At 32.9% G+C, this 27,855-nt stretch overlaps 1 pseudogene; it reads right to left on the minus strand.

Moving 5' to 3' along the window:
• LOC111720170 overlaps positions 1 to 27,855 on the minus strand; it is a 75,289-nt pseudogene that overhangs the window by 28,340 nt on the left and 19,094 nt on the right.

A 27,855-nucleotide genomic window follows, 5' to 3' on the forward strand; every position in this document is an offset into this window, starting at 1 on the left:
ATGGAAAGGCAGAAACAGTAAATGCTTCCTTTTCAAACAATGCAATAAAAAGTACATTCAATAAAAGGCCAGGTAATGATAGATTAAAAGCCAATTAGAAACTAAACTATCTATTTCTAAAAAATGAGTAAGTCAAACAACAAATCACAGAAGCAATTCATAATTTCATTCAAGAGTATGACAATAATGAGAAAAAAAAAAATCCAAACCTATATGAGACAGCCAAAGTAGTTCTTAGGGCAAATTTTATATCTCTAAATAGCTACATAAATAAGGTAGAGAAAGAAGAGATCAATTAATTAGGCATGCAACTAAAAAAAGGTAGAAAAAAGACAAATTTTAAAAAACCAATTAATTATCAAATTAGAAATTCTGAAACTCAAAGAAGAGATTAATAAAAAGAAACTAAGAAAATTATTGAACTAATAAATAAAACTAAGAGTTGATTTTATGGAAAAAGAAAACAACAAAATAGATAATTTGATCAGAAAAAAAAGAAAGAAAAAACTTCAAATACATCAGCATCAAAAAATGAAAAGAGTGAATTTACTACCAAGGTAAAACAAATTAAACTAGGTAGTAAGAGGTATTTAGCCCAACTGTATGGAAGTAGGTCTGACAATCTAACCAACATGCACAAATATTTACCAAAAAATATAAATTGCCCAGGTTAACAGAAGAGGAAATAAATTACTTAAACAATCCTATTATATAAAAAGAAATTGAACAAATCATTAATGAGCACCCTAAGAAAAAATCTCCAGGGCCAGATGAATTCACAAGTGAATTCTACTTAATATTTAAAGAACAATTAATTCCAATACTCTGCAAATTATTTAGGAAAAATAGGTAAAGAAGGAGTCCTGCCAAATTCCTTCTATGATGCAAATATGGTATTTCTTTGGCAATAAGAAAAGAAAAATAAATTAAAGGGATTAGAATAGGCAATGAGGAAATAAAACTATCACACTAAAAGATCATTCAAATATCTGCTGGAAACAATTCATGGTTTTAAGAAAGTTTCAAGATATAAAATAAATACACACAAATCATTAGCATTTCTATATATTACTGACAAAACTAATCACAAAAGGATAGAAAGGGAAATTCCATTTAAAATTACTGTAGACAAAATTAGATACTTGGGGCTCTCCCTGCCAAGACAAACCTAAGAACTACATAAACACAAAACACTTCTTACACAAATAAATTAAAATCTAAACAATTGAAAAAGGATCAATTGTTCATGGCTAGTCTGAGCTAATATAATAAAAATAACAATTGCACCAAAATTGGTCTATCTGTTCAGTGCCATACCAATCAAACTGCCAAAATATTATTTTATAAAACTAGAAAAAATAATAACAAAATTCATTTAGAAGAACAGAAAGTCAAGAATTTCAAGGGAATTAATGAAAAAAAAAAATACAAAGGACGGTGGTTTAACCGTATCAAACCTAAAATTATATTATAAAGCAAACACAATAGAAACTACATGGTACTGGCTAAGAAATAGAGTTGTGGATCAGTGGAAAACTTTAAATACATATGACACAATAATTAAGGCCTATAGCACTCACATAATTGATAAACTCCCAAAGTCCAAGTTCTGGAATAAAAACTCAATATTTGACAAAAATTGCTGGGAAAACTAGAAAATAATATTGTCAGAAATTCAGCACAGACTTATCTCTCTCACCTCATTCTAAAATAAGATCAAAATGGACACATGATTTGGGAATAAAGGATGACACTTAACAAATTAGGATAACGAGATAATTTACTTGTCAGATCTTTGGAGAAGGGAGAAAGTTATGAGCAAACAAGAATTAGAGAACATTATGAAAGGTAAAATAGACAACTTTGAAATAAAGTAAAAAGTTTTAGTACAAGTAACACCAACAGAAATAAGATTAAAAGAGAAATACAAAGCTGGTTGGGAAAAATCTTTACAGCCAGTATTTCTGATAAAGATCTTATTTCTAAAATATATAAAGAATTGTGTCAAATTTATAAAAATACAAATCAATCCTCAATTGATAGTCAAAGTATATGAACAGACAATTTTCAGATGATGAAATTAAAGCTATCTATGATCGTATGAAAAAAATGCTCTAAATCACTATTGATTAGAGAAATGAAAATTAAAACAACTCTGAGATACCACCTCATACCTCTCAGATTGATTAAGATTACAGGAAAAGTTAATGATAAATGTTGGAGGAAATATGGGGAAACTGGGATACTAATGCATTGTTGGTGGAGTTGTGGATTGATCCAACCATTCTGGAGAGCAATCTGAAACTATGAGCAAAGGGTTATAAAACTGTGCATACCCTTTGATCCAGTAGTGCCATTACTGGGTCTGTATCCCAAGGAAATCATAAAGGAGGGAAAGTACCCACATCTGTCAAAATGCTTATAGCAGCCCTTTTTATGGTAGCAAAATTTATGTCTACTAGTTGGGGAATGGCTAAATAAATTGTGGTGTATGAAGGTAATAAAACTTATTGTTATATATATATATATATATATATATATATATATCACTGTCCATTTAAATATATATAGATATATTTAAATGGACAGTAATGTAACAAGACCAACAAGTGTTTTATAGGTATGCGAATAATAAAAGGGTCATTAATGGTATAGAATACATAAATGTCAGATTTTGGAAAAGCTGACTTCTAATCAGGGATTTATAAGATATATGAAGCTTAATCTCTATTACCTGAACTTTTCTCATTGAATTGAGCCTAACTCTTCAACTTTTCAAACTATACTACATATCAGTAATTTTTAAAACAATTTTTTGCTAGTTTTTTCAAAACTCTTTACATAGAGATCTAAACAAGTGGAAAAACATCAATTGCTCATGGATAGGTGAACCAATATAATAAAAATACAATTCTATTTAAAAGTAATTTACTTATTTAGTGCCATACCCATCAAATAACAAAGAAAAAAACCCTATCTGATAGAGCTAAAAATAAAAAAAAAAAATTATATGGAACAGCAAGAAGTAAAGGATATAAAATAAATTAATGAAAAAAAAACTAAAGGTATTCTAGCAATTTCAAAATAAAGTAACAATCATCAAAACTATTTGCTATGGGCTAAGAAGTAGAATAGTGAATCAGTGGGCCTATCCTCAAAGGACAACAAATTCTATATAACTTTTGATCCAACAATATCAGTGCTAGGTCTATATCCAAAGACATCATAAAAAAAAAAAGAAAAAATATTCTACCTGTGCAAATTATTTATACCATCTCTTTTGGTTGGTGGCAAAATATTAGAAATTGAAGGGATGCCCCTCAATTAGGGAATGACCGAACAAGCTGTGATATATGAATGCAAAGTAATACTATTGTACAATAAGAAATGATGAACAGGGAGATTTCAGAAAAAAAAAAAAAAAAAACAGGAAAAATGTATATAAACTTGCAAAGTGAAATGATCAAAACCTATAAAACATTGTATATAGTGGTAAGTGGATTTCAAGCCACTTAATATTAGTTACATTCTCTTCACTAGTTTTTTAAAACTTCTTAGTGTTATTAACTCTTTCATTTGCCTGTGCATTGCTCTGATTACATATAGAGATATCCCTTTTCTTGTAAGTACAGAGAAACTTGAGTCAAAGATACTGAAGAATTCTTTCTTCATAAAATATAAAACAAAACATAAAACAAAGGTAGGAAATTAGGAAACAAAGGTAAAATAACTGCTGTTGTCTTCATGACTCAAACACACAGGATCAAAAAGAAAGTTAAAAACATGCTTTGTATTGCTATTCAAAGAACTTGAACACACTCAACACCTGCCCCACCCCGCTCCCCTGCCCTTTTCTATTAGAATTCTTACAAAATCCTAAATCAGTGGAATTGAGGAGACAGTGGTTAAATCTAATTTAGCATTGATTTAATCCTACAACAAATAATGGTTTCCTAGTGATGTAATGATTGGAGTATACTCAGTGTGCAGCATATAAGCAACAAGCTCTCAGGGCCAAAGAGCACTCTGAGAGATTGAGAAGTGAGGATTTAGTTGGGCAGAATGAAGGAAGATAGAGAAGAGGTAGCAGGCTGTCCTGTGGAGAAAACTGAAACCAAGATCCAGAAGGTCTCCAGAAAGCTAGTTGAGCTCCAAGTGAAGGAAAGAGAAAATAAAGGATCTACACTTTAACAGCTGGCTGTATCTGAGGCAATTATTGAACTGAACTGAAACTAAGGCTACCTCCAGAAGCCCTGAGAGAAATCTGCTCCCAGAGAAGGATTATATTTTAGAGAAGAAAACATTACACTTTTCACTATACATAAAGTGAGGTGTCACTAGCAAAAATCTAAGAACCAGGACACAAGCTTACCAAAAAAGAAAGAAAAAGGAAAAAAAAATGCATCTCTCCCCAATACCCTTAAGCTCATTTCAATATATTGTAAAGACTACTGTTAAGTGCTATTTTCTCACTCAACTACCCCTAATCAATCCTGGTTTCTAGGTTTAATCTGAGAAACTCTGGCAAATATTACAAATCTTACCTCTGCTTTGAGGTCTCCAGAACCCTCCAGCCGCTATCTCATATAGACACAGTTTGAGCACAATAGAGAACTTGAGAGTTTTGGCAGGCAAGCTTAGACTTTATTCATGTGGTTTACATCTCACTCTACGACCTCCTGCACCCTCTTAGTATCTCTCCCCAAGCCCAGCTCCAGGTGGAAGGGAGATGGAAAAGGTGGAAAAGAGATGGAAAAAGGATCAAGCCCTTCCTCCTCTGAGTTTATATAGGGTCTATGAGGTTACAGGCACAAGCCAATTGATGATGGAGATTATCCAGAACTTGACGGGACATCAGAGTAATTACGATTCCTACAGTGGCTGGAGGTCCCACCCATGAAAGAAGTCCTTATGTACTCATATCCAATCACATCTGGGACCTCAAGACCATTGGTCTACTTACTTCCCAATTGTGCTTGCCTGACCTTTCTAATGGACTCTTACAGACTACCTTTTCAGGTTTATACAATATGATTCCTCAGAATTGCATGATCATAGCCCCTCGAGTATAAAAGTTTGTGAATGGCTAAAACATGTAGCAATAATACCACAAAGCTCATGACTATCAGTTCTTGGGCAGACAAGTGAACAGAGGTACTAGGAATGGACATGAGTGTATGCTTTGTAGATGGAGGGGAGGAGACTGGGAAGTTTTGCAGTGCTTAACTAAGTCTAAAAGAAATAATACAATATCTAATTAGGCCCAGTTCTGCTCACCCAAAATCGCTTTGGGCACCATAAATTGCCCACTTTGGGAGGAAGATGAGATGCTTTAAAATACAGACCTCAAGCAAATCATTATTAAGTGGATATAGTCAGAAAGTAAATAGAGGAAAATCAGAAGGGGGAAAGGGAGAAATTGCCATAGATTTCAGGAAGAATGAGACTCTTAGAACCTTGAACATAAGAAACTCATAGGGAAAAGAGAAGCAATAGAAGAAAATATGGCTTCCAGATCTAGCAAATAAGTTCAAAAATTTATCTATGAATAAATACTGCAAATCAAAGAAAAATGATCCAACCCCCGATGATACAGAGAACCCTATAGAATTTGAGGAAAATGTGGAATCATCGCACACTGTTTCTGAGTAATTCAAAAGGAAATCAAAGAATTATGAGAGCGCAATTTATGTCCTGCACAACAACAACAAAATAATGAGCAAAATAGAACATTGGCAGCCGTGATGTCAAGTCTCAACAAATAACAAAAGAGAAGATGCAAATATATCAAAATAAAGAACAATATGAAAGAAGAGAAGTTTAAAAAAAAGAACATTAAAATAAAATATTCTCCTTATCCAAGCAAAACATAATGATCTTGAAGACAGGATGTGTACAGTATAAGGATCATGAATATCTCAAGAGAGCATAACAGAACAAAAACCATTGCTATGATTGTAAATGAGACAATAGAAAAGAACGATCCAAAACTTTTGAATAAAGGAAATAAATTCAAATTGAAGAAATTCACAGATAAGGGGAAAAAAGGGTGACTATCTATATGGATGCTCTAACCAGTGTCAGAATATTCAGTCTGATTACAGATATATTTACTTGTTTAAGAATAAAGTGTTTCAATTTTAAGCAATGACAGTGATTTTATAATAGGTGAAATCAACAAACATTTTATAAAGTGAAATCAGTGTAATCACCACTTTTTAATGCTTTATGACTTAAGTAGGGTCTATGGGTAATAAATTCCACAACTGTAATTATGAATTAACATCACTTTTCAAGCATTTTAAAGCATGTAGAAGAGCGCAATGTCTGGAAGTGTCTGAAAAAAAAAAGTTTTCTTTTTGGAAACAAAGTCTTAAATTTGAGTAAAAGAAATATTAACTTTATCAGTACAAGATGTAGTTAAAGAACAATTTGTCAGGGGGAAAAAAAAGGTGAGGTTTTTAATGACTCCCAAATCAATGTGGGTCAATTGTGATAATAGTAGCCAAGATCCATAATTGGATCTTAATCTACATTAAAAGACATACTAATTAGAAAGCAATAGTCCCACTATGCTCTGTTCTATAGAAAGCCCACCTACAATATGTGAACTCTTATCATCACATTTTAGAGAAGGAATTCATATGACAGGGAGTTGCCAAAGGAGAAGCACTAAGCTAGAAAAGGACATTGGACAATTGTGGTTATTTTGCCTAGAGAAGAAATTATTTTGCAGGGAGGTGGGAGGAAGATGGGAAAAATGACTATAACTGTTAAAAAAAATTTCTTTTGTGTAAATAATTATATTTCTTCTTTTTGATCCAATAGGAAAGAAGTTAGATTATTTAGAATTATCATACTAAAAAAAAAAAAAAAAAAAAGAATTATCATACTTATACATTGACTTGCAATGTACTGAAGCACTGAGATTTCCCTTCTTTCTACTATTAGGACTCATGAGAGAGAACAGAGGAAATCTTTCTTCTTTGGTAAATAGTTTTACACCTTTCCATTAACAAAGTATTTTTGTGTTTACTTTTCTTGATATTTTTAATTTATTTAATTTTTGACAGTTGAATTCCCAAGACCTCTAAAAATTAACATTTATTTTTTTCTGTGTGCAACCCCTTACTCCATTGCACTAATACAATACCTAAATTTATACAAGGGCCTCACACTACAGCTCACGGGCCAGATGCAGCAGCTGAGGACATTTATCCCCCTCACCCAGGGCTATGAAGTTTCTTTATTTAAAGGCCCACAAAACAAAGTTTTTGTTTTTACTATAGTCCGGCCCTCCAACAGTCTGAGGAACAGTGAACTGCCCCCCTATTTAAAGTTTGAGGACCCTTGCAGTATTTTATAGATTTAAATAAATATCAAGTGAATTAGGTTAAAGTTAAAACAGGATATGTATGTGTGTTTAATACTTAGATAATGAACTCTCAATTATCCAAGTCAATGAAGGAAAACAATGATAATTGAAAACCACTGATAATTTGCCTAACTAGGCTGGTGGAGGTTTTAGTACTAGCAAATAATGTAACCAGTGATGTTCATTAAAACAAAAGTTTCTAGAATAAAGAAATACTTAATGAGCTATATTAAGGAATGGGAGGGAAGGAAATCCGATGTTTGTAATTATTCTTATTTTTTTTCCTTTTTCTGTAGATTTCAAATAAAAAAAGGATATTTTGAAAGTCTTTTATTCAGTATAGTTTGGGGTGTCTATGTATTCATTTCTGCAAACAATTTTTATTCTGTGTAATGAATTATTAATTTTATCTTCTTTTTCTCTGTCATGTAATTTTCTTCTGTCTATATTCCTAAGGGGTTACTTTTTTTCAATGTTTTTTTATTTTTTTTAAATGACATGACATTTTATATCTGGGTCATATATCAATTTGATTTCCTTGATAAAAGTGTGAGATGTTGGTCTAATTTAATTTTTCCTATATTACTTCTTAATTTTTTTTAGAATTGTGGGTTTTTTTTATTGTTTTTGTTCTTATTTATTGTTAAATAGAGACTCCTTATGTCAGTACATGGGATGTATGTTTATTAAATACTAAGTACAAAATTACTAGTATATCCATTCAGTTTCTAATTTCTTGTGATTATAAAAAGGACTACAATAAACATTTTAGCACATGTAAAACTTTTGTTTGATCTTCTCTTTCTCTCTTTTATATAAATAAGCATCTAGATATATAAAATTTCCCTAAAAACTGATTTGGCTGCATCCCATAAATTTTGGTAACTTATTTCATTATTGTCATTCCCTTGTATGAAATTATCAGTTATTTCTATGATTTGCTATTTTACCCACTTTAGGATTAGATTATTTAGTTTCCAATTAATTTTTGGTCTATTTTTTTGAACCCTTTATTACATGTAATTTTTGTTGCATCATGATTTGTAAAAAGATGCATTTACTATTTCTGCCTTTCTGCATTTGATTTTGAGGTTTTTATGCCCTAATACATGGTCATTTTTTGTGAAAGTTTCATGTACTGAAAAGAAAAATGTATATTCCTGTCTGTTCTCATTCAATTTTTTTTCCAGAGGCCTAACTTTTCTAAAATTCTTATTACTTGCTTAATTTTTTTCTAGTTTATTTTGTGGTTTGTTTTACCTCATTCAGTTGCAATGAGATTGCTATCCTCCATTAGTATTGTTTTGCTATCTATTTCTTCTTGCAGCTCTCAACTTCTCTAATAGCTTGGTGCAAATATGTTTAGTACTGATATTATTTAATTATCTGTGGTACTCTTTAGCAAAATATAGTTTCCTTTATTAGTTAGATTTATTTTTGGTTTTGATTTATCTGAGATCAGAATCGATATCCGTGTTTTATTTACTTCTGCTGAAGCATAATAGATGCTGCTCCAGTCTTTTACTTTTTTCTTTCCTTTTTTATTTTTTTATGCTTCTTGAGTTTTATATTTAAAGGTTAAATTTTCTTTTCAGCTCTGGTCTTTTCATCAAAATAAATGAAAATCCCCTATTTCCCAAAGTTTGCTTTCTGAGCCAGGACTGGAGGCTTCCCCACTGATCTGCTCTTCTATTGCCCCAGGCCTGAAAATATCAGTTGCTGATTTGCTGTGATTAAGACCCTCTTACTCGTATTCCCAGTATCTCTCTGAGCTGGATTGAACAGCCTTGTCATCCCAGTGAAACTCACCTTTCTTGAAGTTTTTTTTTTTTTTTTTCAATCTATGATTCCATCAGACTGATCAAAGATTTAGTTTCACATGGTTTTCCAGGGAAACTATGCTGTTCATTTTTTTTTTTTTTTTAACTAAATGATTAGTGTATTCACTTGTAATCTTGTGGTGGGTTAGATAGTGCCTCTAACTTTAATTTATGATCTCCCTTCAGACCTGAAACCCCAAACCAAAATCATTGTCCTCATCCAAGTGTCTGCAGCCAGCAACATTCCTGCCTTAGTGCTTCTTCACTCACTGGATGTACAGCACAGCTAGACCTGGCATTACATTTCTGGATATGTTCCCTCAATCTTCTTGTGCTCAGAACTCTGACTTCCTAAAGTTGTGTGGGAAGGAAAAAGTCCCTTTCTTAATGAAGCTACTTCTATTGGAGCAAATATTTATGAATTTTACCAACAGCTTTCAGTTTTGAGAAGTGCAGAAATATTAGTATTTTGGTCACCACCTTGGTTTGAGGGCTTTGCTTTTTTCATTTGATGCAACTTTGATTTTCATTATCTTCAACTTCCTATGATCCTATGAATGACTAGGATATTTTCATAATTTAATGTATTATCTAATATAAATTATCCAAATGTAAAATTATCCAATTTATATTTGTAATGCTATCTCTTTTTTGGCTATAAATTCTTTCATATTCATAGATGTGACAGGAAAACTACTCTATAATTTTCTAATTTGCTGTTGTTATCACTTTATGTTTCATCCATGTACACATTTTGACCTTATCTTTGTATCTAGTGTGCGATATTGGTCTATACCTGTTTTCTGCATAACTGACTTCCAGTTTCCACAGCAATATTGTTCTATATTCCTTGTGTTTACTTTTTCCTATGTCTCCTTTCATTCAATCCTTCTTTAAAAGTGTTTTGCTTCTGACAATCACCTGCCCAAATATACCCTCACTTATATTACCTCTCTCCCTTCTTTTGTCCTCGTCATAAGATAACTTTCTACATATAATTGAGTGTTTGTTATTTCATCTTTGTGTCAGTTCTGATATAAGTAAGTTTCAAGCATTGTTATTACCCTCCTCTCTACAATAAATGTTCTTTGGCATCTCTTTTATATGAGATAATTTATCCTATTTTGCCTCTCGCTTCTTTCTTCTCACTCTTTTACTTTTATTTTTATATCATTCTTTCATTGTAAATTTACATTCATGCCTTCTATGTACACTCTTTTTAATTGTCTAATCCTGAGAAAGTTCTTTAGAAATTACAAGTATCATCTTCCCATGTATGAATGTAAGTAGTTTACCTTTATTGAATCTCATATAACTCTCTCTTGTTTAACTTTATTGAATCTCATATAACTCTCTCTTATTTACTTCTTAATGATACTTTTAATTTCTGTATTTGAAAGACATATTTTCTATTCAGAAATAGCTGTTGAATCTATTTAAAACAATTAGCAGATTAACTGCCTGGGTGAGAGGGTTTGCTTGTATTTCTGCAGATGGAGAAAGAATCAGATGGGTGCCAATGAGCCGTATTTGCTTTGTCCATCAGAGAGAAACAGAAAAAGAGAAAAACCTCAAAACAAAGGAGAAGATTTAAGAAATATCTGACACTGAAATAGCATGGCTGACAATGAGACTTTAAAAGAACTTTAAAATCTTCAGCTTTCAGTTCTTGAAAATCAGCAGGAATCATTGGATTCCTTGAGATGAAAAATTGTTGATGAGCCTATTGCAGTACTTCAAAGTTTACAGGAATTATTGGATTCCTGGCACATGAACTAATGGACAATGGATTCCTTTTGGACTATTTCTAGGACTTGTGGACATGTATAAATTCTCATGTTGATTCATGTTATTTGTTACATTACTACTAGCCTGTGTTATATTGCTATGTGCTTATGTAATCTATGTAATTATGTGTAATACCTCCCAGATTGTTGAATCTATGTATACCTGTTTTAAGAGTGAGCCCCTTCAGAAACCTGCTAATCTGATTTGATATCCTATTTCCTTTGGTGTTTTCATCTCCCTTCCTGAGATGTCAGGGAGGGCGTGACTACCTTCTTTTTATGGTGTTTTCACTTCTTTTTTGAGCAGTCAGGGAAAGAGTGATCACCTTCTTTTTTGGGGTTCTCACCTCCTTGAGAAGTCAGGGAGGTCAAAAGAAAGGGGGAGATGTTAGAATCCTTACAAAGTGATAAGTCAGTTGCCTAATTTAGCATGGTACTTAGCTGTAATGGGCTGAGGTTTGAGCTGATGCACTGAGGTCCCAAGTACATGAGGCTAGATAGTAATTGGGCTATACTCTATTAATATACATGATTGGATAAAGAATGGTCCCTGCCCACTCTCCGTGCAAGTCCTGATGTGTTGTATAGGAAATGACGATTTTGGTGGGTGGAGGCAGAGAGAGAGTGAGGAAGACAAGTGGGGGGAGATTGGGTTGGGTTCAGGACTCCGAGCTGCTGGTTGTGTGGCTGCTGGTCGAGCTAGCTTCTTGACTCAGCTGCACACATTGCTATCACCGATCCTTCTTCACTGAGAATAAAGACTGACTATTTTCCCCTAACCTGAATTCCTGTCTCGTGCTGATCTTAAAATACACGATCTTAACATTTGGCGCCCAACTGTGGGAACCAAGGACTGAAGAAGTCTCCGGTGACCAGGAACTTGGATGAGTATTGTTAATAGACAAATAAGGAACTTATTTTCTTAAAAACTAAACCAGTAATTTTTTTTTTTTTTTTTTGGCTAAAATGGGACAAATGCTAGCTAAAGACTCTTCATCCCCACCCCCAACCCCACCCAAGAGTGGTGCTATGGAAAGCATGATTAAGCTGACAGAAATACATGGGTTACTTGGGAACAGATAGTGAGATTTGTGGTATATTAAACTGCATCTCCCCTTGGATCGTAGAGGAGGAGCAGATCTCTCGAGATAACTGGTCCCGGGTTGGACAAGAGATGTTCATACATTTCAGAGAATATGGTCCTCATTCAATTTCCATGGAGGCATTTTATTTATACAATGTATTGCAGTTAGCACTAAGAATCCCTAGAAGAAAGAAAAAACCCTTGGCTCCTTCCACTCCTCCTCAAATTAGCCATGATATTAAGGAGGAAGACAATGAAGAGATTAATGACCATATCCCCACAGGGCATGGAGACTTAAGTGAGCAAGGGTGTGGTGACCTTTCCCCTCAGGAGGCACCCCACCCCCACCTCCACCAACTCCACCCTAGGGGATGGAGGGAGGAGGGGCAGTGGGGGGGGCAGTGAGGGGACCAACCTTGAGCAGGCTTCAAGAGGGCTTAATGAAGGCCAAAGAAAAGTGTAATACCTCCCATGCTGATGGGTTTGTGCATAATAAGACCCTTCAGCCCAGAAACCCGCTAGCAACCCCCATTTCCCTTTGGTGCTTTTCATCTCCCTTCCTGAGACGTCAGGTAGGGCGTGATCATCTCCTTTTTAGTGCTTTCACTGCCTTTTCTGAGAAGTCAGGGAGGCTGTGATCACCTCCTTTTCGGTGCTTTCACCTCCTTCCCTGAGAAGTTAGGAGGCTGTGATCACCTCCCTTGGGCTCTGACATCCCTGAGGAGTCAGGGATGGCATGACCACCAGTGTTCTAAAATAAAAGAAAGCGGGAAATGTAATGGGCTGAGGTTTGAGCTGATGCACTGAGGTCCCAAGTACATGAGGCTAGATACTAATTGGGCTATACTCTATTAATATACATGATTGGATAAAGAATGGTCCCTGCCCACTCTTGGTGCAAGTCCTGATGTGTTGTATAGGAAATGACGATTTTGGTGGGTGGAGGCAGAGAGAGAGTGAGGAAGACATGTGGGGGGAGATTGGGCTGGGTTCGGGACTCTGAGCTGCTAGTTGTGTGGCTGCTGGTCGAGCTAGCTTCTTGACTCAGCTGCACACATTGCTATCACTGAGTCTCTTCCACCTCTGATCCTTCTTCACTGAGAATAAAGACTGACGATTTTCCCCTAACCTGAATTCCTGTCTCGTGCTGATCTTAAAATACACGATCTTAACACTTAGCAAATCCTCTAAGCTCATTAATGTATTTAAGCACTCATTGGAGTTCACACTTTTGGGAGATTCACCAGTCAGTATTCAGTATGAGATTAACAAGCCAGAAACCCACAATCCCACTCTCTTAGAGGAGGAGTCAACCTTTGAGAGAGCATAAAAACAGCTGAGCTCAGTCAGCAGCAGTTCAGTTGAAAAGATTGAGAGGGGAGCATCAGTAAGTTCAGAAGAAGCCCACTCTCAGAGGCAGAACCAGATTTATTCACTTCATCTCACACCATCTTGGTGGCTGGCTTCCTGCACTTCCCCCACTGAGACCAAGGCTGCTCTGAAAGGCTCTTCCAGAAGCTGCCCAGCCCCAGGCAAGGAGACAAGACTCAGAAGGAGAAAATAAATGTGTGGATTTTATCAGCTGACTGTATTTGAGGTGATTATTACTCTGAATCAAAACTAAGGCTGCCTCCAGAAAACTTCCCCAGGAAATCTGCTCCCAGAGAGAATCATTATATTTTAAAGAAGAGAACACCATAAGCAGGCAATACCTGTAATGTGGATAAGCTGGAATCCTTCCCAAAATAATTAGGGGTAAACCAAGGAAGCCCATTATCAACATTACAGAGAAATGTTGCTAGAGCAAAGAGAGAAGAAATGATAATTCATAGAATTTGAATAGCAACAAGGAATCAAAATCATTACTCTCTGAAGATGACAATGGTATAGTTAAAGATTCCAAGAAAATTGACTAAAAAATCCTAATTTATATAGTTAATGACAATAGTAAAGTTGTAGTATATAAACTAAATTTACATAATTTTTAGCATTCCTATATACTATTTTAAAAGTCCTGCAGAAAGAGATAGTTATTTTAAATAATTGTAGATAATATAAAATAATTGGCAATCTACTTGCCAGGACAAACTCAGAAAGCATATTAATAAAATTACAAAGTTTTTTTCACAGAAATAAAGTCATATCTAAACATTTGGAATAATATTAAAGGCTCAGGGCAGGCTGTGTCAATGCAATAAAAATGATAATTCTACCTAAATTATTCTACTTGTGCAATGCTGTAGCAACTATACTACAAACAAGAAAAAAAAAAAAAACAGGACTAGAAAAAATAATAAAATTAGTCTGGAAGAAGAAAAGGTCAAGAATATGAAGGAAATCAATTTTATAAAAACAAAGAAGGTAGTCTACTTCTGCCAGATCTCAAAAGGTATTATTTAGCGATAATCATCAAAACAATCTCCTGTAGAGTGATGGATCAGTAGAATAAACTTATTATATAATACATTATAATAAATAGTAAATGAATATAGGAATTTAGCTTTTTATAAAGTCAAAGATTCAAGTTTTTTAAAATCCCTCATTATTTGACAAAAACTGTTTGGAAAATAGTTATATAGACCAACATCTCGTACTATATACTGATAAAATAAACACAGACACATGATTTAGGCACAGAAAATAAAGCAAATTAGGAAAGGATCTAATAATTTATCCATAAGATTTTTGGATAAGGAACTAATTTGGGATCAACCAAAAGAGAACATTATGAAATGTAAAATGAATATTTTTCATTAAATTGCAAAGGGAACTTGCACAATCAAAATCAATGCAATTAAAATTAGATGGAAGAAGAAGATGGACTTTTAAAAAATAAATTTCTATGACAAAAGCCTCGATTTTCAAATATATGGAGAACTAAGTCAAATTTATAACTATACAAATCATTCCATGATTGATAAATTATCAAAAGATATTAACAGGCAATTTTCAGAGAAATAAATAAATTCGTATTCATACAAAAATGTTCTAAATATCTATTGGTTAACAAAATGAAGATTAAAACAATTCTAAGGTACTTCTTTACATTTAACAGATTGGTGAAACTGATAGAAAAGGAAAATGATAAATGATGGAGGCCAAGTGCAATGTTTGTATGGTTGTGAACTGATCCAACCATTCTAGAGTACAAATTGGAACTATGACCAAAGTCTTACCCTTTCATCCAGTAACTGATCTGTATATCAATAACAAAACTGAGAAAAAGGATAAGTAGATGAAAAAATATTTATAGCAGCTCTTTTTCTGGCAACAAAAAATTGGAAATTGTGGGGATGCCCATCAATTTGTGAAAACAGGTTATGTGGGGGCGGAGCCAAGATGGCGGAGAAGACACACGCAACTTTCTAAGATCTTCTCTTACCCTCTTTATCAATATTATATCGAGCCTCAAAAATAGTCTTGACTGCTACAATTGTAAAAGATAAAGAAACAACTCACGGCCGAAGAAAATCTGCAGTCTCCCAAAAAGTTGGTTCCGGGGCCAGGGGAGATCGGCGCAACAGGGGAAGGGGGAAATTCAGAGGAGGTCTCAAACCGGGGTAAGGGCACAGATCTCAACCAAAGCCCCCCCCATGGGCTTCTCCTTGGGGCGTTGTGATCCCTCAAAGGAGGACCAGCCCGGGTTGCCTCAATCTATCTGGGGGCTCTGTTGGGGCCATAGACTTTCAGGGCCTTTCATCAAGGCAGGAACGCTGGCAGGGTTCGCTTCTGCGTCTGCGTCTGGTTGCAGTCGCTGCCACTCACAGTCCCAAAGGCTCCGGCCTGGGCAGTCCACCCCTTAGTCTTGGGGCATCCCTTTAAAAATCCCCCAACCCTACTAAGCAATTTGGGCCCGCCAGTCTAATCCACCCCCCTGAGAAGAAAAACTCTCACTAAAGCACTCCCATACCTCGGGCATCGTTTAATCTTTCCCTCTCCAGAAAGAACCCTTCCCCTAGAAACCACCAAAAAAAAAAAAACAAAAAATGAAAAAAACAAAAAATTCTATAAAAAAAAAAAAACACAAAACCAAAAAACCTCAAAACAAAAACCATCAAACTGTCCTCCCCACATAATCTCCAAAAAACCATTAAAAAATTCCAAAATTAAAACAAAAAAGGAAAAAAAAACCCACAAAAACACCTTCCCAAAAAAATTGAAAAAAAAAAAATTCCTAAAAAATTTAAGGAAAAAACAAAAAACAACAAAAAAGCAAAATTGAAGGGAAAGAAAAAACAAAAAAAATAAAAAGGAAAAAAAAACCCCAACAAAACACATTCAAAAAATTAAAAAAAAAAAAAAAAAAAAAAAAAACTTTAAAAAAAAAAAAAAATAAAAAAAGCCCAAAATCCATCAACAAAAACAAAAAAACAACAAAAAAAAACCAAAATTTACCACCAAAACCAAACTTGAAAAAAAAATCGAAAAATAAAAATTGGAAACCAAAAACAAGGAAAAAAAAAAACCAAACTAAACAAAAAACAAAAAAATGCCCAAATATAAATCAAAAAAAAAAGCATTAAAAAAATTCATCAACACCTTCAAAAAAAAAAAAAAAACCCAAAAAAGCCTTCAAAACTATCAAATTAAGAAAAAAAAAAGCCCAAAAAAAAAAAACAAAAATACCCCCAAAATACCCAAAATCCCCTCAAAAAAAAAAAAAACCAATTTCCAACACAAAACAAAATCACCAAAAAACACAAACACATTTTTCTTCCAAGAAAAATGACATTTTAAAACAAGAAATTCCCTTTTTTCAAAAAAAAAAAAAAAAAAAAATCTCCAAAAAAAACTCAAAATCAAAAAAAAAAAAAAAACCTTAAAAACAAAAAAAAAACCAATAAAGAATTTCAAAAACTGAAATATGAAAAATATGAGAAAAAAGTGAAAAAGAAAAAAAAACCATCCCACAAAAAAAAAAACATCAATTCAAAATAAAAGAAAAACATGGGAAATCCACCAAAATACTCAAAAAAAAAAAAAACTTTTTTAAAAAAATTCTCCACCCCTAAAAAGAGAAAGAAAAAAAAAAAAAAAAAAAAAGAAAAAACTCAAAAGAAAATTATAAAAAAAATATCATAATAAAATATAAAATTTAAAAATTTAAAAAGAAAAAAAAACACACTTTAAAAATGCAAAAACCCAAATTTAATAACTAACCAAAAATAAGAAAACTCCCACATAAAAAGAAACAAAAACAAACAAATCAAAATCAAAACCAAAAAAAAAACAATTTAAAAAAACAATAAATAAAAAAAAGAAACAAAAATCTAACCCCTAAGCAAAAAACGCCACCCCAATCTCACCCAAGCAAAAATGCAAAAAAAAAAGAAAAACCACATCCTCTAAAAAACACAAAACAACAACCCAAAACCCAACCCCACCTAAACGCACTCAACTTCCCTGAAAAAATTAAAAAAAAAACACCCAAAAACTGAAAGAAAATCCACCACTCTCAAGTAAAAAAATAAACCACAAAAACAAAAAAAAAAATAAAAAAAAAGAAAAAAAAAAAAGAGGGTCTTTAGAAAAAAAAAAAAAAAAAAACTTTCCTTTCGCATTCATAAACCTATTCAAAACCAAAACAAAAACCCAAAAATTAAAGCAAAAAGCAAAGCCCCCTTTTCAACAAAATAAAAACCATTCCCAAAAAGAAACAAAAAAGAAACACCTCAAAAGAAAACAGCAAATTAAAACAATACTTTCCCAAAAAACAAAGAGAAAACATACCCCCAAAGGGGACAGCCAAACAAAAATTTTAAAACACCAAAAAAAACAAAAAAAAAAATTAAAATTCCAACAAAAAAAACAAAAAACCAATAAAAACCCCAATAAATACTAATAAATTTAAATAAAAAGAAAAAAAAAAAATCAGAAACAATATAAAACAAAGTGGGCTATAAAAAAAAAAAAAATTATAAACGATCATTAAAAAAAAAAGAAATTCAAAAAAAAAAACCACCAAAAAAATAAAAAAAAATTCCCTCCTTTATCCCTTTGCCCAAGAAAACTACCCCAAAAAAAACTTCCCAACAACAAAAGAAAATAAATGCCCAAAACCCTTTCCAAAAAAAAAAAAACAAAAACCCATCCCTAAAAAAAAACCCCATCCAGGAACATTTTAAACCAAACAAAAAACAAGCCCCAACCCAAAAATTTTGAAAAAAAGAAATCCCCAAAATTCCTTTAACACAAAAAATAAACAAACCAAAAAACAAAAAAAATAAACCATTCCTAGAAAAATAGCCCAAAATCAAAAAAAATATCAAAAAAACCCAAAAAAAATCATCTCAAAACAAACACAAAGCCAAGGCAAAACCAAAAACACTTTTCAAAGAAAACTCCCGGAAAAAAAAAACCCATATCATCCGGCAAAAAAATCCCAACATCCTTTCCCCAAAAAAAAACCAAAAAAAAAACTTTTCCCCAAAAATCACGCATCACCATCGCCTGAAAACAAACCAACCCCCCAAAATCTAAAACAACCCCACCCACCGTACTTTTGGGAAAAACCCGCAGCCAAAAAAAAAAAATAAAAAAAAAACGAAAAGCAACCCACTCTTTCCGGAACTAAGGAAAAAGAAAATCCCAAAATTGAAAAACCACCCAAACTTTACTTTAAAAAACCCACAAATCATCCATTTCCCAAATCACTAAAAAATCCAACATCAAGTACAAAAACCCCCCATAATAAAAATATTTAAAAATTATCCCGAAAAATCCCTTTATAAAAATTACAACCACCACACTTAATCATCTAACCAAGGAAAAAAAAACCCCATGCAAAATAAAAAGTGCAAAACAAACTAATCCCCTTTTGCCAACAACAACTCCCAAAACTTTTTAACCAAAAAAAAAACAACAAATTCATATAAAAAAAAAAAATTGGGAAAAAGAAAAAAAATCAAAGATGGTCACTTCGGCAAAATTAAATAAACCATTACCAAAACTTTTAGAGCAGGAAAAAGTTGATCAGGGAAAGTTGGTTCAAAAAAACAAAAACAAATTGCACCTATCTTTGACAAACCCGTCACTTTTGGGAAAAACACAAAAGCGGGAAAAGGAAACTAATAGGCAGAAACAGGCATTGATCCATCAATGCCATACACCAAGATAAGGTCAAAATGGGTTCATGACAGGCATAAAAGAATGAAATTATTAATAAATTAGAGGAACATAGGATAGTTTCCTCTCAGACCTGTGGAAGGGAAGGTCTTTTAAAAGCAGAACTAGAGATATTACTGATACAAAATAGAAAATTTCGATTTCCAAACTGAAAAGTTTTTACAAACAAAACTAATGCAACAAATTAGAAGGAAGCAATAAACTGGGAAAATATTTTTACAGTCAAAGGTTCTGATAAAGGCCTATTTCCCAAAAATAAGAATTAACTCTAATTTATAAAAATTAAGCCATTCTCAATTGAAAAATGGTCAAAGGATATGAAAAACAATTCTCAGATGAAGAAATTGAAACTATTTCTATATATGAAAAGATGCTCAAGTCATTATTAATAGAGAAATGCAAATTAAGACAACTCAAGATCCCTAACACCTGTCAGATTGGCTAAGATGACGGAAAAAAATAATGATGATTGTTGGAGGGATGCAGGAAAACTGGGACATTGATGCATTTTGGTGGAGTTGGAAGAATCCAACCATTTTGGGAAATGTTTTGGAACTATGCTCAAAAGTTATCAAACTTCATACCCGTCCAGCATTTGTTACTACGGGTTATATCCTAAAAGTTATAAAAAGAAGGAAAGGGACCTGTATTTGCACGAATGTTTGTGGCAGTCCTTTTTAGGGTAGAAACTGGAAACTGAATGGATGTCCATCAGTTGGAGAATGGCTGAAAAAATTGTGTTATATGAAAATTATGGAATATTCTGTTCTGTAAGAAATGCCAACAGGATGATTTCAGAAGGCCTGGAGAAACTTACACGAACTGATGCTGAGTGAAATGAGCAGGACCAGAAGATCATTATATACTTCAACAACAATACTATATGATGAGCAGTTCTGTTGGATCAGGCCATCCTCAGCAATGAGATCAACCAAATCATTTCTAATGGAGCAGTAATGAACTGAACTAATATCCCAGAAAAAGAACTCTGGGAGTATAAAAACCATTACATTAAATTCCCAATCCCTATATTTAAACCCACATGCATTTTATTTCCTTCCAAACTAATTTAAATAATTGGTCTGATTCTTTTTGTACAAAAATAATGTTTGTCATTATATTATTTGTATCTAAGTTATATTTTAATATATTTTACATCAACTGGTCATCCTGCCATCTAGGGGAGGGGGTGGGGGGGGTAAGAGGTGAAAAATTGGAACAAGAGGTTTGGCAATTGTTAATGCTGTAAATATACCCATGTATATATCCTGTAAATAAAAGGCTATTAAATAAAAATTAAAAAAAAAAAAAAAGAAAACAGGTTATGTTATATGATTATAATGAAGTAGTATTGTGCCATAGGGAATGACAAGAAGAATCCTTTTTAAAATTGGATGTATATAAATTGAAAATCAAGTGTGTAGAACTAGGTAGATATTATATACAGTAACTGTATTATTGTATGACTATCAGCTATGAATAACAACTATTTTCAGCCTACAATCATCCAAGACAATCCCAAAGACCTCATAATGAAAAATGCTATCCACCTCCAGACAAATAACTGGTGGCTTCTGATACAGACTGAAGCCAATTATTTTTCCTTTTTTCCCCTTAGTTCTTTCCATCCTTTCTCCTTTGTCCCTTCTTCTCTAACTGTGTCCCTCTTTTTTTATTCTTGCTTCATTATTTCTATTTTATTTTTTATCTTTTCAAGTTTTTTCTTCCAAAAGACCAATCAGGGATTTTAAAAATATGATTGTGTATGTATAATCTATATCAATTTGCTTAATATTTCAGAGTTTGAAAAGAGGAGAGAAGAATGGATAGAATTTAGAATCCAAAACTTAAATAATAAATACTCAAAATTCAAGAAAATAAAATATTTATAAAAGAAAGTTCTCTATTTCATTTTTCCTCTGAAGGACTATAGTCAATTGTCCTGAGTAGGTGATTTTCATTTTAATCCTAACTCCTTTGTTCTTCTGAGTCTCATATTCCAAATCATTTGACCCTTTTATGTAAAAGCTATTAAGTCTTACGTTATTTTAACCAATTCCATGTTACTTTAATGCTTTCTTTCTGCTATTGTTAAAGTGTTCATATGAGTTTCCATTTGTGGATTTTAGAGAATGAACAGTGGATTCTTTCAATTTCTTATTTATCCTCTGATTCTAAAATATTAGGACAGTTTTCCTTGAAAAATTTTTGAAAGGTGATATCTAGTCTCTTTTTTTCATGACTTTTAAGTCATCCAACCATTATTAAATTATTTTAAAATCTATTTTCTAGGTAAGTTTTTTTTTTTTTTTTTTTTTTTTTTTTTTTTTTTTTTTTTTTTTTTTTTTTTTTTTTTTTTTTTTTTGCCTAATTAGATATTTAAAATTTTGTTATTGTTCTATCCTTTTGATTTTGGCTTCAGGTATCATAGAATCTTTGGCTTCCCACATTCCCAGTTTTAATTTTTACAGAATTATTTTCATCATTGAGTTTTTGTATTTCCTTTAACATATGTCCAATTATATTTTTCTTAAATGAATTTTTATAATCTTTTTTTCCAACTTTTTGCCAACTTTGTGCTTTAAGGACTTTTATTCAGTGTTTTTGTTTGTTTGTTTGTTTGTTTGTTTTTTTGTTCATAATTTTTCATTTGGCTATTTCTGATGTTAAAAAATTCATTTCTTTAGTACTTGTTGGTCTATTCTGTTATTGTTTTTAATGTTTTATTTTTGGTGTTTTTCTACCTTCTTTATCAAGCTCTTGACTTTTTTTCCCATAATTTTCTGGTATCTCACATTTCTTTTCCAAATTTTCCCAAACCTCTTTTATTTGATGATTGAAATACTTTTTGAGCTCTTCCAGGAATTCATTTATATCTGTGTGCTTGAGATCAATTCACATTTTTTTCTCTATGGCTTTGAAAATAGCTATTTTAATATATCATTGTCCTATAGTTTTGTGTTTTGGTCTTCTACATGACAGTTTTAATTTTTTAGAGTCAGCTTCATTTTCTTCTTGCATTTTTCCAATTATTTCTTTTTAAAAATTTTTCTGTGAAAGTTGGGCTCTAGGGTGGAGTAGAAACTGTTCCAATGTTCAAGTTCATCATGATGGTGTTTTCAAAGCTACCTCTGGGACGTTGTAAATTTTTAGTTCTTTGAATTTGGTATAATATAAGGAAAGTTGTGGTCATTGTTCTCTTGACTTGTATTTTGGTCTGCATGTGACCACAAGTACTCTTTATCCAACCTAGAACATTGAGCAGAATCCGTACTCTTATTAGTGTTTGGGATTACATATGAACAATGCAACATTTTTTTTTTCAGCCAGTTGCATCAATGGGTGCCATGTAATCTCATTGTTATATCCAGATTTTCATCTTTATGGATTAATAGCTCTGGAATAATCTACAACTGTTTCAATCATTCCTAAAATGTATTGTTGATAGGTGGTTCATGGCCTTCCTTAGAGTGGTGTAAGCTAGACTTCATTCTACTTGCAACCAAACACAACAGGTATTTACTTCAGTCATCTTGGACTTGAAAATTATTTCACTAATTCTTTTTGTTGTTTCTATTGGTTTAGAATTTACTTTGAGTCATTATTTCAATGTCTTTTAGGGGGAATTTGTGAAAGCTCAGGCCACATCTTCTTGTTGCCATCTTATGGGTTTATAAAAATTCTATTTTTTATTAAAGCTTTTTATTTTCAAAACAAAGGCATGATTTTCAACATTCACCCTTGCAAAATCTTCTATTCCAAACTTTCCCCCTCACTTTCCTGTACCTCCTCCCCTAGATGGCAAATAATTCAATATATGTTAATATATTCTTCTATACATATTTCCACAATTATGCTGCACAAGAAAAATCTGATCAAAAAGGAAAAAGAAATAGAAAGAAAACAAGATTCAAGCAAACAACAACAAAGAGAATGAAAATATCATGTTGTGATCCACACTCAGTTCCCACAGTCCTCTATCTGGGTGCAGATGGCTCTTCATCACAAGACTGTTGGAATCAGCCTGAATCATCTCATTATTGAAAAGAGCCACTTCCATCAGAATTGATCATGGTACAATCTTGCTATTGCCATGAACAATGATCTCCTTTTCTACTCATTTCACTTAGCATCAGTTCATTAAAGTCTCTCCAGGCCTCTTTGAAATCTTCCTGTTGGTCATTTCTTACAGAACAATAACATTAAATAACATTCATACAAAACTTATTCAGCCATTCTCCAACTGATAGACCTCCACTCATTTTCCAGTTTCTTGCCATTTCAAAAAGGGTTACCACACACATTTTTGCACATGTAGACCCTTTTTCTTCCTTTATGATCTCTTTGGGATACAAACCCAGTTGAAACATTGCTGGTTCAAAGGGTATGCACATTTTGATAGCTTTTTGGTCATAGTTCCAAATTGCTTTCCAGAATGATTGGATCAGTTCACAACTCCACCAACTATGTATTAGTGTCCCAATTTTCTCACATCCCCTTCAACATTCCTTATTATCTTTTTGTCTCATTTTAGCCAGTCTGAGAGGTGTGTAGTGGTATCTCAGAGTTGTCTTAATTTGCATTTCTCTGATCAATAATGATTTGGAGCATCAGTTATGACTAGAACTGGTTTCAATATCTTCATCTAAGAATTGTCTGTTCATATTTTTTGATCATTTATGAATTGGAGAATGGCTTGAATACTTATAAATTTGGGTCAATTCTTTGTATGTTTTAAAAATGTGGCTCTCTGTTGCTTTTGTTGTGACAGTTACCTTCAAGAACTATAGCTTGTGTTGCTACTAGACGTGATCTAGTTTGGTCCCCACCTTAGTGATACAGATTACTATTTACTCTTAAAGTGGTCTTGACCTTGAAGAAATGACTATATTTGGTTATGTTGGCCCAAAATTATATTTGTAGTGTAATTTTAAAGTTGTTTTTTTGGGGGGGAGTTGGGTGATTTTTTGGATATTTGAGTTGGATTGATGCCTCTACTTTACCATCTGAATTCTGCCCTTCCTCATTCTTTCTATTAAGTCATATACTGCTTAATTCTTGTCTATATTATTTATTATTCAGACTATATCACCTATATAAGTGTACTCACTCTTTCACTCATAAAATGAAAAGCATTTTTCTATTTTTCCCTTAAATTATAGAATTATAACATCTTTAGTCTCACAAAAAATGTATAATAAATGAAAATGTTTAATTTAACTGGATTTTCCATTGAAATCAATTTCACATAGGAATAAATGGGCTGTGAAATGAACTAAATAATAATTATACAAGAAAAATGCATAATAACTATGACTTTTCATAACATAATACAAATTTTAAACTAATTATATCATGTTCTTTAATGTCACTAAATGGGTAGCAATATTAAATACAGGTGAGAAATTCAGTTCAGGGTCTCAAAAAAAATGAATTTGAAATGTCAACACAAACACTATGAATCCATTTAAAAATTGAGACTCCCCTCACATCTTTGTCTCAAGGGTGCTTTTTCAAATTAATGTTATTTGTAAAAGTGTCTAGATAGTTTTCTGGGCATTCAGCCCAATTTGGTTAAATGTTATTCATTACTTTAATATATCAGATACTGCTATTGAAATGAGACAATTATAAATTACAAGTATAGGGTTGTTTTTAGTAACATATAATAATGTGTATAATGTTGTGATATATTAACATATATATATATATATACATATAACCATGTTTGTATACATATATGAATACATATAGACATATACATATATATTTCAAATATATTTACCATAAAGTAGCTTTTGTGATTCATAAAACATTAAATGAACATTTATTTCTTTCTTTCTGTACAACTCACTAAAATGCTCTCATTGAAATAACAATATTTATAACTAATATATGTTTTATTATTATTATTATTATTATAGCTTTTTATTTATAAAACATATGCATGCGTAGTTTTTCAACATTGACCCTTTCAAAATTTTCTGTTCCATATTTTCGCCTCCTTCCCCCCAATCCCCTCCCCTAGATGGCAAGTAGTCTAATACATGTGAAATATGTGTTAAAATATATGTCAAATCCAACTAGGCATTGATCCATACTTAACGCCTTTCACCAAGATAAGGTCAAAATGGGTTCATGACCTAGGCATAAAGAATGAAATTATTAATAAATTAGAGGAACATAGGATAGTTTACCTCTCAGACCTGTGGAAAGGGAAGGTCTTTATGACCAAAGCAGAACTAGAGATCATTACTGATCACAAAATAGAAAATTTCGATTATACCAAACTGAAAAGTTTTTGTACAAACAAAACTAATGCAGACAAGATTAGAAGGGAAGCAATAAACTGGGAAAATATTTTTACAGTCAAAGGTTCTGATAAAGGCCTCATTTCCAAAATATATAGAGAATTAACTCTAATTTATAAAAAATCAAGCCATTCTCCAATTGAAAAATGGTCAAAGGATATGAACAGACAATTCTCAGATGAAGAAATTGAAACAATTTCTAGTCATATGAAAAGATCTCCAAGTCTTTCTTAATCAGAGAAATGCAAATTAAGACAACTCTAAGATACCACTACACACCTGTCAGATTGGCTAAGATGACAGGAAAAAATAATGATGATTGTTGGAGGGGATGCGGGAAAACTGGGACATTGATGCATTGTTGGTGGAGTTGTGAACGAATCCAACCATTTTGGAGAGTAGTTAGGAACTATGCTCAAAAAGTTATCAAGCTGTGCATACCCTTTGATCCAGCAGTGTTACTACTGGGATTATATCCCAAAGAGATTATAAAAAAGGGAAAGGGACCTGTATGTGCACGAATGTTTGTGGCAGTCCTTTTTGTAGTGGCTAAAAACTGGAAACTGAATGGATGGTCATCAGTTGGAGAATGGTTGAATAAATTGTGGTATATGAAAATTATGGAATATTACTGTTCTGTAAGAAATGACCAACAGGATAATTTCAGAAAGGCCTGGAGAGACTTACATGAACTGATGCTGAGTGAAATGAGCAGGACCAGGAGATCATTATATACTTCAACAACAATACTATATGATGACCAGTTCTGATGGATCAGGCCATCCTCAGCAACGAGATCAACCAAATCATTTCTAATGGAGCAGTAATGAAGTGAACTAGCTATGCCCAGAAAAAGAACTCTGGGAGATGACTAAAACCATTACATTGAATTCCCAATCCCTATATTTATGCACACCTGCATTTTTGATTTCCTTCACAAGCTAATTGTACAATATTTCAGAGTCTGATTCTTTTTCTACAGCAAAATAACGTTTTGGTCAGGTATACTTATTGTGTTTCTAATTTATATTTTAATATATTTAACATCTACTGGTCATCCTGCCATCTAGGGGAGGGGGGGGGGGGGTAAGAGTTGAAAAATTGGAACAAGAGGTTTGGCAATTGTTAATGTTGTAAAGTTACCCATGTACATATCCTGTAAATAAAAGGCTATTAAATAAAAAAAAAATATAATAAAAAAAATATATGTCAAATCCAATATATGTATACATTATACAGTTATCTTGCTGCACAAGAAAAATCTGATCTATAAAGAAAGAAAAAAAAAACCTGAGAAGGAAAGCAAAAATACAAGCAAACCATAACAGAAAGAGTGAAAAGGTTATGTTGTGGTCCACACTTATTTCCCATCATTCTCTCTCTGGGTGTAGATGGCTCTCTTCATCACTGAACAATTGGAATTGGTTTGAATCATCTCATCGTTGAAGAGAGCCATGTCCATCAGAATTGATCTTCGTATAGTCTTATTGATGTGTATAATGATCTACTGGTTCTGCTCATTTCACTTAGATCTCTTCAGGCCTCTCTGAAATCATCCTGTTGATCATTTCTTGCACAACAATAGTATTCCACAACATTCATATGACACAATTTACTCAGCCATTCTCCAATTGATGGGCATCTACTCAGTTTCCAATTTCTAGCCACTACAAAAAGGGCTGCCACAAACATTTTTGCACATGTAGTTCCCTTCTTCAAGATCTCTTTGGGATATAATCCCAAAAGTAACACTGCTGGATCAAAGGGTATGCACAGTGTAGAGGGCTGAAACTCTGAAAAGGTGTATTTGAATAAGATAGCAGAGCACTTAAAGCTAATTACCTATTCCAAGTGAGATAATGGTTCTATATACATATATTTAGATAAGATGGTGATGTGATGGCTCTCCTCACTATTGGTGCTTGCTGAATGTGTTGTGGTGAAGTAATCATAGGCAAGGATTGGAAGGCGGAGGGAGAGGGTCAGAGTTGCTCTGTGGAAGGACCAGGAGGAGAAAGAATTCAGGCTCCAGATTCCAGAGTCCAGGATTCATCTTTGGCAAGTCATGTGGCAGCCTGCCTGCCTCCTTCACTTCTCCTCCTAAAGACCAAGAACTTTGTTCCTAACTCTGACTGATCCTGAGGCTCTCCAGAGAGCTAGCCTGGACATTATAGCACAGTTTGATAACTTGTTGAGCATAGTTCCAAATTACTCTCTAGAATAGGTGGATTTGTTCATAATTCCACCAACAATATATCATTGTCCCAGTTTTCCCACATCCTTTCCAAACTAATATATGTTTTGATAATATTTTATATTGACTTTCCTGATTAGCCCTTTTTTTCCATTTGAA

Source organism: Sarcophilus harrisii, chromosome 3 (assembly GCF_902635505.1).
Source record: "Sarcophilus harrisii chromosome 3, mSarHar1.11, whole genome shotgun sequence".
NCBI classification, from domain to species: domain Eukaryota; kingdom Metazoa; phylum Chordata; class Mammalia; order Dasyuromorphia; family Dasyuridae; genus Sarcophilus; species Sarcophilus harrisii.